We start from the raw sequence: 14,370 nt of genomic DNA, 5'->3' as shown, positions 1-14,370 counted from the left end.
GCCTTTACTGGCAATGACTGCCTGAAGTCTGGAACCCATGGACATTACCAAAGACTGGGTTTCCTCCTTTCTGATGCCTTGCCAGGCTCTAACTGCAGCTGTCTTCAGTTGTGCTTTGTTTGTGGGTCTTTCTGCCTTTAATTTTGCCTTCAGCAAGTGAAATGCATGCTCAATTGCCTTAAGATCAGGTGATTGACTCAGTCATTGCAGAATATTCCACTTCTTTTCCTTCAGAAGCTCCTGGGTTGTTTTTGCAGTGTGTTTTGGATCACTGTCCATCTGTACTGTGAAGCACCATCCAATCAACTTTGCTGCATTTGGCTGAATCTGGGCTGACAGAATATCTGTAAACACTGCAGAATTCATATGGCTGCTTCTGTCACATCATCAATAAACACCAATAACCAAGTGCCACTGGAAGCCATGCATGCCCATGCCATCACACTGCCTCCACCATGTTTTACAGATGACATTGTGTGCTTTGGATCATGAGCTGTTCCAAGCCTTCTCCTCACTTTTTTCTTCCCGTCATTCTAGTACAGATTAATCTTCGTTTCATCCATCCAAAGAATGCTTTTCCAGAACTGGCCTGGCTTTTTTAGATGTTTTTTGGCAGTCTAATCTGGCTTTTCTATTCTTCAGGCTTATGAATGATTTGTACCTTGTGGTGAACTTCTGTATTTGCTCTCATCAAGTCTTCTCTTGATTGTAGACTTTGACAATGTGACAATGATACGCCCACCTCCTGGAGAGTGTCCTTCACTTGTCTGGATGTTGTGAATGGGTTTTTCTTTACCATAGAGAGGACCCTGCAATAATCCACCATTATTGTCTTCCGTGGACCTTCATGTGTTTTTTTGTATCAGAGCTCACCAGTGCGTTCTTCTTTCCTCAGAATGTACCAAACTGTTGATTTTGGCCACTCCTGATATTGCTGCTCTCTGCTGGATTTGTTTTGTTTTTGAAGCCTTACAATGGCCTGTTTCACTTGCATGGACAGCTCCTTTGAACGCATGATGTAGGTTCACAGCAATAGATTCCAAATGCAAATACCACACTCAGAATCAACTCCAGACCTTTTTCCTGCTTAATTGATGAAGAAATAACGAAGGAGTAGCCCACACCTGGCCATGAAACAGCTTTTGATTCAATTGTTCAATTAGTTTTAGTCCCTTGAAAAAGGGGGATGGCTACTCTTAAGAGCTGCAAAATCTAAACCCTTCATACCTTGTGTACATACCTTCAAATTAAACCAGTCTGTGTGCACTTTCAGCCCATATCCATTATAGAACTATAGCTTGAATATGTTTTGGTAAATACCTGAAAAAACTAAAATTGTGCCTGTGTCCGTGTGTGTGTGTCCGTGTGTCTGTGTGTGTGTGTCTGTGTGTGTGTGTGTGTGTGTATATGTGTGTGTGTGTGTGTCTGTGTGTATATATATGTGTGTGTGTGTGTGAGATTAGAAATTCTTATAATATGTCAACAAAAGTTAGATTTTATTTCCATCATTTACACTTTCAAAATAACAGAAAACAAAAAAATGGCGTCTGCAAAAGTTTGGGCACCCTGCAGAATTTATAGCATGCACTGCCCCCTTTGCAAAGCTGAGACCTGCCAGTGTCATGGATTGTTCTCAATCATCGTCTGGGAAGACCAGGTGATGTCAACCTCAAAGGTTTTAAATGCCCAGACTCATCTGACCTTGCCCCAACAATCAGCACCATGGGTTCCTCTAAGCCAGTGGTTCTCAACCTTTCTAATGCCGCGACCCCTTAATACAGTTCCTCATGTTGTGGTGACCCCCAACCATAAAATTATTTTCGTTGCTACTTCATAACTGTAATTTTGCAGTGGGAGGACTAGCGCCCCATCACTGATGTCAGTGGGGGGAGGAATAGCGCCCCATCGTTGGCGTCAGTGGGGGGAGGAATAGCGCCCCATCGTTGGCGTCAGTGGGGGGAGGAATAGCGCCCCATCGTTGGCGTCAGTGGGGGGAGGAATAGCGCCCCATCGTTGGCGTCAGTGGGGGGAGGAATAGCGCCCCATCGTTGGCGTCAGTGGGGGGAGGAATAGCGCCCCATCGTTGGCGTCAGTGGGGGGAGGAATAGCGCCCCATCGTTGGCGTCAGTGGGGGGAGGAATAGCGCCCCATCGTTGGCGTCAGTGGGGGGAGGAATAGCGCCCCATCGTTGGCGTCAGTGGGGGGAGGAATAGCGCCCCATCGTTGGCGTCAGTGGGGGGAGGAATAGCGCCCCATCGTTGGCGTCAGTGGGGGGAGGAATAGCGCCCCATCGTTGGCGTCAGTGGGGGGAGGAATAGCGCCCCATCGTTGGCGTCAGTGGGGGGAGGAATAGCGCCCCATCGTTGGCGTCAGTGGGGGGAGGAATAGCGCCCCATCGTTGGCGTCAGTGGGGGGAGGAATAGCGCCCCATCGTTGGCGTCAGTGGGGGGAGGAATAGCGCCCCATCGTTGGCGTCAGTGGGGGGAGGAATAGCGCCCCATCGTTGGCGTCAGTGGGGGGAGGAATAGCGCCCCATCGTTGGCGTCAGTGGGGGAGGAATAGCGCCCCATCGTTGGCGTCAGTGGGGGGAGGAATAGCGCCCCATCGTTGGCGTCAGTGGGGGGAGGAATAGCGCCCCATCGTTGGCGTCAGTGGGGGGAGGAATAGCGCCCCATCGTTGGCGTCAGTGGGGGGAGGAATAGCGCCCCATCGTTGGCGTCAGTGGGGGGAGGAATAGCGCCCCATCGTTGGCGTCAGTGGGGGGAGGAATAGCGCCCCATCGTTGGCGTCAGTGGGGGGAGGAATAGCGCCCCATCGTTGGCGTCAGTGGGGGGAGGAATAGCGCCCCATCGTTGGCGTCAGTGGGGGGAGGAATAGCGCCCCATCGTTGGCGTCAGTGGGGGGAGGAATAGCGCCCCATCGTTGGCGTCAGTGGGGGGAGGAATAGCGCCCCATCGTTGGCGTCAGTGGGGGGAGGAATAGCGCCCCATCGTTGGCGTCAGTGGGGGGAGGAATAGCGCCCCATCGTTGGCGTCAGTGGGGGGAGGAATAGCGCCCCATCGTTGGCGTCAGTGGGGGGAGGAATAGCGCCCCATCGTTGGCGTCAGTGGGGGGAGGAATAGCGCCCCATCGTTGGCGTCAGTGGGGGGAGGAATAGCGCCCCATCGTTGGCGTCAGTGGGGGGAGGAATAGCGCCCCATCGTTGGCGTCAGTGGGGGGAGGAATAGCGCCCCATCGTTGGCGTCAGTGGGGGGAGGAATAGCGCCCCATCGTTGGCGTCAGTGGGGGGAGGAATAGCGCCCCATCGTTGGCGTCAGTGGGGGGAGGAATAGCGCCCCATCGTTGGCGTCAGTGGGGGGAGGAATAGCGCCCCATCGTTGGCGTCAGTGGGGGGAGGAATAGCGCCCCATCGTTGGCGTCAGTGGGGGGAGGAATAGCGCCCCATCGTTGGCGTCAGTGGGGGGAGGAATAGCGCCCCATCGTTGGCGTCAGTGGGGGGAGGAATAGCGCCCCATCGTTGGCGTCAGTGGGGGGAGGAATAGCGCCCCATCGTTGGCGTCAGTGGGGGGAGGAATAGCGCCCCATCGTTGGCGTCAGTGGGGGGAGGAATAGCGCCCCATCGTTGGCGTCAGTGGGGGGAGGAATAGCGCCCCATCGTTGGCGTCAGTGGGGGGAGGAATAGCGCCCCATCGTTGGCGTCAGTGGGGGGAGGAATAGCGCCCCATCGTTGGCGTCAGTGGGGGGAGGAATAGCGCCCCATCGTTGGCGTCAGTGGGGGGAGGAATAGCGCCCCATCGTTGGCGTCAGTGGGGGGAGGAATAGCGCCCCATCGTTGGCGTCAGTGGGGGGAGGAATAGCGCCCCATCGTTGGCGTCAGTGGGGGGAGGAATAGCGCCCCATCGTTGGCGTCAGTGGGGGGAGGAATAGCGCCCCATCGTTGGCGTCAGTGGGGGGAGGAATAGCGCCCCATCGTTGGCGTCAGTGGGGGGAGGAATAGCGCCCCATCGTTGGCGTCAGTGGGGGGAGGAATAGCGCCCCATCGTTGGCGTCAGTGGGGGGAGGAATAGCGCCCCATCGTTGGCGTCAGTGGGGGGAGGAATAGCGCCCCATCGTTGGCGTCAGTGGGGGGAGGAATAGCGCCCCATCGTTGGCGTCAGTGGGGGGAGGAATAGCGCCCCATCGTTGGCGTCAGTGGGGGGAGGAATAGCGCCCCATCGTTGGCGTCAGTGGGGGGAGGAATAGCGCCCCATCGTTGGCGTCAGTGGGGGGAGGAATAGCGCCCCATCGTTGGCGTCAGTGGGGGGAGGAATAGCGCCCCATCGTTGGCGTCAGTGGGGGGAGGAATAGCGCCCCATCGTTGGCGTCAGTGGGGGGAGGAATAGCGCCCCATCGTTGGCGTCAGTGGGGGGAGGAATAGCGCCCCATCGTTGGCGTCAGTGGGGGGAGGAATAGCGCCCCATCGTTGGCGTCAGTGGGGGGAGGAATAGCGCCCCATCGTTGGCGTCAGTGGGGGGAGGAATAGCGCCCCATCGTTGGCGTCAGTGGGGGGAGGAATAGCGCCCCATCGTTGGCGTCAGTGGGGGGAGGAATAGCGCCCCATCGTTGGCGTCAGTGGGGGGAGGAATAGCGCCCCATCGTTGGCGTCAGTGGGGGGAGGAATAGCGCCCCATCGTTGGCGTCAGTGGGGGGAGGAATAGCGCCCCATCGTTGGCGTCAGTGGGGGGAGGAATAGCGCCCCATCGTTGGCGTCAGTGGGGGGAGGAATAGCGCCCCATCGTTGGCGTCAGTGGGGGGAGGAATAGCGCCCCATCGTTGGCGTCAGTGGGGGGAGGAATAGCGCCCCATCGTTGGCGTCAGTGGGGGGAGGAATAGCGCCCCATCGTTGGCGTCAGTGGGGGGAGGAATAGCGCCCCATCGTTGGCGTCAGTGGGGGGAGGAATAGCGCCCCATCGTTGGCGTCAGTGGGGGGAGGAATAGCGCCCCATCGTTGGCGTCAGTGGGGGGAGGAATAGCGCCCCATCGTTGGCGTCAGTGGGGGGAGGAATAGCGCCCCATCGTTGGCGTCAGTGGGGGGAGGAATAGCGCCCCATCGTTGGCGTCAGTGGGGGGAGGAATAGCGCCCCATCGTTGGCGTCAGTGGGGGGAGGAATAGCGCCCCATCGTTGGCGTCAGTGGGGGGAGGAATAGCGCCCCATCGTTGGCGTCAGTGGGGGGAGGAATAGCGCCCCATCGTTGGCGTCAGTGGGGGGAGGAATAGCGCCCCATCGTTGGCGTCAGTGGGGGGAGGAATAGCGCCCCATCGTTGGCGTCAGTGGGGGGAGGAATAGCGCCCCATCGTTGGCGTCAGTGGGGGGAGGAATAGCGCCCCATCGTTGGCGTCAGTGGGGGGAGGAATAGCGCCCCATCGTTGGCGTCAGTGGGGGGAGGAATAGCGCCCCATCGTTGGCGTCAGTGGGGGGAGGAATAGCGCCCCATCGTTGGCGTCAGTGGGGGGAGGAATAGCGCCCCATCGTTGGCGTCAGTGGGGGGAGGAATAGCGCCCCATCGTTGGCGTCAGTGGGGGGAGGAATAGCGCCCCATCGCTGGCGTCAGTGGGGGGAGGAATAGCGCCCCATCGCTGGCGTCAGTGGGGGGAGGAATAGCGCCCCATCGCTGGCGTCAGTGGGGGGAGGAATAGCGCCCCATCGCTGGCGTCAGTGGGGGGAGGAATAGCGCCCCATCGCTGGCGTCAGTGGGGGGAGGAATAGCGCCCCATCGCTGGCGTCAGTGGGGGGAGGAATAGCGCCCCATCGCTGGCGTCAGTGGGGGGAGGAATAGCGCCCCATCGCTGGCGTCAGTGGGGGGAGGAATAGCGCCCCATCGCTGGCGTCAGTGGGGGGAGGAATAGCGCCCCATCGCTGGCGTCAGTGGGGGGAGGAATAGCGCCCCATCGCTGGCGTCAGTGGGGGGAGGAATAGCGCCCCATCGCTGGCGTCAGTGGGGGGAGGAATAGCGCCCCATCGCTGGCGTCAGTGGGGGGAGGAATAGCGCCCCATCGCTGGCGTCAGTGGGGGGAGGAATAGCGCCCCATCGCTGGCGTCAGTGGGGGGAGGAATAGCGCCCCATCGCTGGCGTCAGTGGGGGGAGGAATAGCGCCCCATCGCTGGCGTCAGTGGGGGGAGGAATAGCGCCCCATCGCTGGCGTCAGTGGGGGGAGGAATAGCGCCCCATCGCTGGCGTCAGTGGGGGGAGGAATAGCGCCCCATCGCTGGCGTCAGTGGGGGGAGGAATAGCGCCCCATCGCTGGCGTCAGTGGGGGGAGGAATAGCGCCCCATCGCTGGCGTCAGTGGGGGGAGGAATAGCGCCCCATCGCTGGCGTCAGTGGGGGGAGGAATAGCGCCCCATCGCTGGCGTCAGTGGGGGGAGGAATAGCGCCCCATCGCTGGCGTCAGTGGGGGGAGGAATAGCGCCCCATCGCTGGCGTCAGTGGGGGGAGGAATAGCGCCCCATCGCTGGCGTCAGTGGGGGGAGGAATAGCGCCCCATCGCTGGCGTCAGTGGGGGGAGGAATAGCGCCCCATCGCTGGCGTCAGTGGGGGGAGGAATAGCGCCCCATCGCTGGCGTCAGTGGGGGGAGGAATAGCGCCCCATCGCTGGCGTCAGTGGGGGGAGGAATAGCGCCCCATCGCTGGCGTCAGTGGGGGGAGGAATAGCGCCCCATCGCTGGCGTCAGTGGGGGGAGGAATAGCGCCCCATCGCTGGCGTCAGTGGGGGGAGGAATAGCGCCCCATCGCTGGCGTCAGTGGGGGGAGGAATAGCGCCCCATCGCTGGCGTCAGTGGGGGAGGAATAGCGCCCCATCGCTGGCGTCAGTGGGGGGAGGAATAGCGCCCCATCGCTGGCGTCAGTGGGGGGAGGAATAGCGCCCCATCGCTGGCGTCAGTGGGGGGAGGAATAGCGCCCCATCGCTGGCGTCAGTGGGGGGAGGAATAGCGCCCCATCGCTGGCGTCAGTGGGGGGAGGAATAGCGCCCCATCGCTGGCGTCAGTGGGGGGAGGAATAGCGCCCCATCGCTGGCGTCAGTGGGGGGAGGAATAGCGCCCCATCGCTGGCGTCAGTGGGGGGAGGAATAGCGCCCCATCGCTGGCGTCAGTGGGGGGAGGAATAGCGCCCCATCGCTGGCGTCAGTGGGGGGAGGAATAGCGCCCCATCGCTGGCGTCAGTGGGGGGAGGAATAGCGCCCCATCGCTGGCGTCAGTGGGGGGAGGAATAGCGCCCCATCGCTGGCGTCAGTGGGGGGAGGAATAGCGCCCCATCGCTGGCGTCAGTGGGGGGAGGAATAGCGCCCCATCGCTGGCGTCAGTGGGGGGAGGAATAGCGCCCCATCGCTGGCGTCAGTGGGGGGAGGAATAGCGCCCCATCGCTGGCGTCAGTGGGGGGAGGAATAGCGCCCCATCGCTGGCGTCAGTGGGGGGAGGAATAGCGCCCCATCGCTGGCGTCAGTGGGGGGAGGAATAGCGCCCCATCGCTGGCGTCAGTGGGGGGAGGAATAGCGCCCCATCGCTGGCGTCAGTGGGGGGAGGAATAGCGCCCCATCGCTGGCGTCAGTGGGGGGAGGAATAGCGCCCCATCGCTGGCGTCAGTGGGGGGAGGAATAGCGCCCCATCGCTGGCGTCAGTGGGGGGAGGAATAGCGCCCCATCGCTGGCGTCAGTGGGGGGAGGAATAGCGCCCCATCGCTGGCGTCAGTGGGGGGAGGAATAGCGCCCCATCGCTGGCGTCAGTGGGGGGAGGAATAGCGCCCCATCGCTGGCGTCAGTGGGGGGAGGAATAGCGCCCCATCGCTGGCGTCAGTGGGGGGAGGAATAGCGCCCCATCGCTGGCGTCAGTGGGGGGAGGAATAGCGCCCCATCGCTGGCGTCAGTGGGGGGAGGAATAGCGCCCCATCGCTGGCGTCAGTGGGGGGAGGAATAGCGCCCCATCGCTGGCGTCAGTGGGGGGAGGAATAGCGCCCCATCGCTGGCGTCAGTGGGGGAGGAATAGCGCCCCATCGCTGGCGTCAGTGGGGGGAGGAATAGCGCCCCATCGCTGGCGTCAGTGGGGGGAGGAATAGCGCCCCATCGCTGGCGTCAGTGGGGGGAGGAATAGCGCCCCATCGCTGGCGTCAGTGGGGGGAGGAATAGCGCCCCATCGCTGGCGTCAGTGGGGGGAGGAATAGCGCCCCATCGCTGGCGTCAGTGGGGGGAGGAATAGCGCCCCATCGCTGGCGTCAGTGGGGGGAGGAATAGCGCCCCATCGCTGGCGTCAGTGGGGGGAGGAATAGCGCCCCATCGCTGGCGTCAGTGGGGGGAGGAATAGCGCCCCATCGCTGGCGTCAGTGGGGGGAGGAATAGCGCCCCATCGCTGGCGTCAGTGGGGGGAGGAATAGCGCCCCATCGCTGGCGTCAGTGGGGGGAGGAATAGCGCCCCATCGCTGGCGTCAGTGGGGGGAGGAATAGCGCCCCATCGCTGGCGTCAGTGGGGGGAGGAATAGCGCCCCATCGCTGGCGTCAGTGGGGGGAGGAATAGCGCCCCATCGCTGGCGTCAGTGGGGGGAGGAATAGCGCCCCATCGCTGGCGTCAGTGGGGGGAGGAATAGCGCCCCATCGCTGGCGTCAGTGGGGGGAGGAATAGCGCCCCATCGCTGGCGTCAGTGGGGGGAGGAATAGCGCCCCATCGCTGGCGTCAGTGGGGGGAGGAATAGCGCCCCATCGCTGGCGTCAGTGGGGGGAGGAATAGCGCCCCATCGCTGGCGTCAGTGGGGGGAGGAATAGCGCCCCATCGCTGGCGTCAGTGGGGGGAGGAATAGCGCCCCATCGCTGGCGTCAGTGGGGGGAGGAATAGCGCCCCATCGCTGGCGTCAGTGGGGGGAGGAATAGCGCCCCATCGCTGGCGTCAGTGGGGGGAGGAATAGCGCCCCATCGCTGGCGTCAGTGGGGGGAGGAATAGCGCCCCATCGCTGGCGTCAGTGGGGGGAGGAATAGCGCCCCATCGCTGGCGTCAGTGGGGGGAGGAATAGCGCCCCATCGCTGGCGTCAGTGGGGGGAGGAATAGCGCCCCATCGCTGGCGTCAGTGGGGGGAGGAATAGCGCCCCATCGCTGGCGTCAGTGGGGGGAGGAATAGCGCCCCATCGCTGGCGTCAGTGGGGGGAGGAATAGCGCCCCATCGCTGGCGTCAGTGGGGGGAGGAATAGCGCCCCATCGCTGGCGTCAGTGGGGGGAGGAATAGCGCCCCATCGCTGGCGTCAGTGGGGGGAGGAATAGCGCCCCATCGCTGGCGTCAGTGGGGGGAGGAATAGCGCCCCATCGCTGGCGTCAGTGGGGGGAGGAATAGCGCCCCATCGCTGGCGTCAGTGGGGGGAGGAATAGCGCCCCATCGCTGGCGTCAGTGGGGGGAGGAATAGCGCCCCATCGCTGGCGTCAGTGGGGGGAGGAATAGCGCCCCATCGCTGGCGTCAGTGGGGGGAGGAATAGCGCCCCATCGCTGGCGTCAGTGGGGGGAGGAATAGCGCCCCATCGCTGGCGTCAGTGGGGGGAGGAATAGCGCCCCATCGCTGGCGTCAGTGGGGGGAGGAATAGCGCCCCATCGCTGGCGTCAGTGGGGGGAGGAATAGCGCCCCATCGCTGGCGTCAGTGGGGGGAGGAATAGCGCCCCATCGCTGGCGTCAGTGGGGGGAGGAATAGCGCCCCATCGCTGGCGTCAGTGGGGGGAGGAATAGCGCCCCATCGCTGGCGTCAGTGGGGGGAGGAATAGCGCCCCATCGCTGGCGTCAGTGGGGGGAGGAATAGCGCCCCATCGCTGGCGTCAGTGGGGGGAGGAATAGCGCCCCATCGCTGGCGTCAGTGGGGGGAGGAATAGCGCCCCATCGCTGGCGTCAGTGGGGGGAGGAATAGCGCCCCATCGCTGGCGTCAGTGGGGGGAGGAATAGCGCCCCATCGCTGGCGTCAGTGGGGGGAGGAATAGCGCCCCATCGCTGGCGTCAGTGGGGGGAGGAATAGCGCCCCATCGCTGGCGTCAGTGGGGGGAGGAATAGCGCCCCATCGCTGGCGTCAGTGGGGGGAGGAATAGCGCCCCATCGCTGGCGTCAGTGGGGGGAGGAATAGCGCCCCATCGTTGGCGTCAGTGGGGGGAGGAATAGCGCCCCATCGTTGGCGTCAGTGGGGGGAGGAATAGCGCCCCATCGTTGGCGTCAGTGGGGGGAGGAATAGCGCCCCATCGTTGGCGTCAGTGGGGGGAGGAATAGCGCCCCATCGTTGGCGTCAGTGGGGGGAGGAATAGCGCCCCATCGTTGGCGTCAGTGGGGGGAGGAATAGCGCCCCATCGTTGGCGTCAGTGGGGGGAGGAATAGCGCCCCATCGTTGGCGTCAGTGGGGGGAGGAATAGCGCCCCATCGTTGGCGTCAGTGGGGGGAGGAATAGCGCCCCATCGTTGGCGTCAGTGGGGGGAGGAATAGCGCCCCATCGTTGGCGTCAGTGGGGGGAGGAATAGCGCCCCATCGTTGGCGTCAGTGGGGGGAGGAATAGCGCCCCATCGTTGGCGTCAGTGGGGGGAGGAATAGCGCCCCATCGTTGGCGTCAGTGGGGGGAGGAATAGCGCCCCATCGTTGGCGTCAGTGGGGGGAGGAATAGCGCCCCATCGTTGGCGTCAGTGGGGGGAGGAATAGCGCCCCATCGTTGGCGTCAGTGGGGGGAGGAATAGCGCCCCATCGTTGGCGTCAGTGGGGGGAGGAATAGCGCCCCATCGTTGGCGTCAGTGGGGGGAGGAATAGCGCCCCATCGTTGGCGTCAGTGGGGGGAGGAATAGCGCCCCATCGTTGGCGTCAGTGGGGGGAGGAATAGCGCCCCATCGTTGGCGTCAGTGGGGGGAGGAATAGCGCCCCATCGCTGGCGTCAGTGGGGGGAGGAATAGCGCCCCATCGCTGGCGTCAGTGGGGGGAGGAATAGCGCCCCATCGCTGGCGTCAGTGGGGGGAGGAATAGCGCCCCATCGCTGGCGTCAGTGGGGGGAGGAATAGCGCCCCATCGTTGGCGTCAGTGGGGGGAGGAATAGCGCCCCATCGTTGGCGTCAGTGGGGGGAGGAATAGCGCCCCATCGTTGGCGTCAGTGGGGGGAGGAATAGCGCCCCATCGTTGGCGTCAGTGGGGGGAGGAATAGCGCCCCATCGTTGGCGTCAGTGGGGGGAGGAATAGCGCCCCATCGTTGGCGTCAGTGGGGGGAGGAATAGCGCCCCATCGTTGGCGTCAGTGGGGGGAGGAATAGCGCCCCATCGTTGGCGTCAGTGGGGGGAGGAATAGCGCCCCATCGTTGGCGTCAGTGGGGGGAGGAATAGCGCCCCATCGTTGGCGTCAGTGGGGGGAGGAATAGCGCCCCATCGTTGGCGTCAGTGGGGGGAGGAATAGCGCCCCATCGTTGGCGTCAGTGGGGGGAGGAATAGCGCCCCATCGTTGGCGTCAGTGGGGGGAGGAATAGCGCCCCATCGTTGGCGTCAGTGGGGGGAGGAATAGCGCCCCATCGTTGGCGTCAGTGGGGGGAGGAATAGCGCCCCATCGTTGGCGTCAGTGGGGGGAGGAATAGCGCCCCATCGTTGGCGTCAGTGGGGGGAGGAATAGCGCCCCATCGTTGGCGTCAGTGGGGGGAGGAATAGCGCCCCATCGTTGGCGTCAGTGGGGGGAGGAATAGCGCCCCATCGTTGGCGTCAGTGGGGGGAGGAATAGCGCCCCATCGTTGGCGTCAGTGGGGGGAGGAATAGCGCCCCATCGTTGGCGTCAGTGGGGGGAGGAATAGCGCCCCATCGTTGGCGTCAGTGGGGGGAGGAATAGCGCCCCATCGTTGGCGTCAGTGGGGGGAGGAATAGCGCCCCATCGTTGGCGTCAGTGGGGGGAGGAATAGCGCCCCATCGTTGGCGTCAGTGGGGGGAGGAATAGCGCCCCATCGTTGGCGTCAGTGGGGGGAGGAATAGCGCCCCATCGTTGGCGTCAGTGGGGGGAGGAATAGCGCCCCATCGTTGGCGTCAGTGGGGGGAGGAATAGCGCCCCATCGTTGGCGTCAGTGGGGGGAGGAATAGCGCCCCATCGTTGGCGTCAGTGGGGGGAGGAATAGCGCCCCATCGTTGGCGTCAGTGGGGGGAGGAATAGCGCCCCATCGTTGGCGTCAGTGGGGGGAGGAATAGCGCCCCATCGTTGGCGTCAGTGGGGGGAGGAATAGCGCCCCATCGTTGGCGTCAGTGGGGGGAGGAATAGCGCCCCATCGTTGGCGTCAGTGGGGGGAGGAATAGCGCCCCATCGTTGGCGTCAGTGGGGGGAGGAATAGCGCCCCATCGTTGGCGTCAGTGGGGGGAGGAATAGCGCCCCATCGTTGGCGTCAGTGGGGGGAGGAATAGCGCCCCATCGTTGGCGTCAGTGGGGGGAGGAATAGCGCCCCATCGTTGGCGTCAGTGGGGGGAGGAATAGCGCCCCATCGTTGGCGTCAGTGGGGGGAGGAATAGCGCCCCATCGTTGGCGTCAGTGGGGGGAGGAATAGCGCCCCATCGTTGGCGTCAGTGGGGGGAGGAATAGCGCCCCATCGTTGGCGTCAGTGGGGGGAGGAATAGCGCCCCATCGTTGGCGTCAGTGGGGGGAGGAATAGCGCCCCATCGTTGGCGTCAGTGGGGGGAGGAATAGCGCCCCATCGTTGGCGTCAGTGGGGGGAGGAATAGCGCCCCATCGTTGGCGTCAGTGGGGGGGAGGAATAGCGCCCCATCGTTGGCGTCAGTGGGGGGAGGAATAGCGCCCCATCGTTGGCGTCAGTGGGGGGAGGAATAGCGCCCCATCGTTGGCGTCAGTGGGGGGAGGAATAGCGCCCCATCGTTGGCGTCAGTGGGGGGAGGAATAGCGCCCCATCGTTGGCGTCAGTGGGGGGAGGAATAGCGCCCCATCGTTGGCGTCAGTGGGGGGAGGAATAGCGCCCCATCGTTGGCGTCAGTGGGGGGAGGAATAGCGCCCCATCGTTGGCGTCAGTGGGGGGAGGAATAGCGCCCCATCGTTGGCGTCAGTGGGGGGAGGAATAGCGCCCCATCGTTGGCGTCAGTGGGGGGAGGAATAGCGCCCCATCGTTGGCGTCAGTGGGGGGAGGAATAGCGCCCCATCGTTGGCGTCAGTGGGGGGAGGAATAGCGCCCCATCGTTGGCGTCAGTGGGGGGAGGAATAGCGCCCCATCGTTGGCGTCAGTGGGGGGAGGAATAGCGCCCCATCGTTGGCGTCAGTGGGGGGAGGAATAGCGCCCCATCGTTGGCGTCAGTGGGGGGAGGAATAGCGCCCCATCGTTGGCGTCAGTGGGGGGAGGAATAGCGCCCCATCGTTGGCGTCAGTGGGGGGAGGAATAGCGCCCCATCGTTGGCGTCAGTGGGGGGAGGAATAGCGCCCCATCGTTGGCGTCAGTGGGGGGAGGAATAGCGCCCCATCGTTGGCGTCAGTGGGGGGAGGAATAGCGCCCCATCGTTGGCGTCAGTGGGGGGAGGAATAGTGCCCCATCGTTGGCGTCAGTGGGGGGAGGAATAGTGCCCCATCGTTGGCGTCAGTGGGGGGAGGAATAGTGCCCCATCGTTGGCGTCAGTGGGGGGAGGAATAGTGCCCCATCGTTGGCGTCAGTGGGGGGAGGAATAGTGCCCCATCGTTGGCGTCAGTGGGGGGAGGAATAGTGCCCCATCGTTGGCGTCAGTGGGGGGAGGAATAGTGCCCCATCGTTGGCGTCAGTGGGGGGAGGAATAGTGCCCCATCGTTGGCGTCAGTGGGGGGAGGAATAGTGCCCCATCGTTGGCGTCAGTGGGGGGAGGAATAGTGCCCCATCGTTGGCGTCAGTGGGGGGAGGAATAGTGCCCCATCGTTGGCGTCAGTGGGGGGAGGAATAGTGCCCCATCGTTGGCGTCAGTGGGGGGAGGAATAGTGCCCCATCGTTGGCGTCAGTGGGGGGAGGAATAGTGCCCCATCGTTGGCGTCAGTGGGGGGAGGAATAGTGCCCCATCGTTGGTGTCAGTGGGGGGAGGAATAGTGCCCCATCGTTGGTGTCAGTGGGAGGAATAGTGCACCATCGTTGGTGTCAGTGGGAGGAATAGTGCCCCATCGTTGGTGTCAGTGGGAGGAATAGTGCACCATCGTTGGTGTCAGTGGGAGGAATAGTGCACCATCGTTGGTGTCAGTGGGGGGAGGAATAGTGCACCATCGTTGGTATTAGTGACACAAATGATGGGGCACTATCCCTTCCACTGACACCAACGATACTTACCTTGCTGACTCCTGCTCCAGCCTGGGCTCGCTCTCTCCCTCTCCCATCTACAGCCTGCATACCTGGCTGCAGCAGCAAAATTTGCACTTACCTGT

The 14,370-nt window shown here is 63.2% G+C and overlaps 1 protein-coding gene across 1 annotated transcript in view; it reads right to left on the bottom strand.

The window, feature by feature from the left end:
- Positions 1 to 14,370, bottom strand: part of PEX3 (peroxisomal biogenesis factor 3) — a 65,685-nt gene that overhangs the window by 24,201 nt on the left and 27,114 nt on the right. The window lies entirely within an intron of this gene.

The sequence above is a fragment of the Staurois parvus genome, unplaced genomic scaffold, assembly GCF_062004578.1.
Source record: "Staurois parvus isolate SC_StPar_1 unplaced genomic scaffold, SC_StPar_1.0 ptg000059l, whole genome shotgun sequence".
Taxonomy (NCBI): Eukaryota; Metazoa; Chordata; class Amphibia; order Anura; family Ranidae; genus Staurois; species Staurois parvus.
Note: the sequence above shows the minus strand (reverse complement) of the source record. Positions and strands in the feature narration are given on the sequence as shown.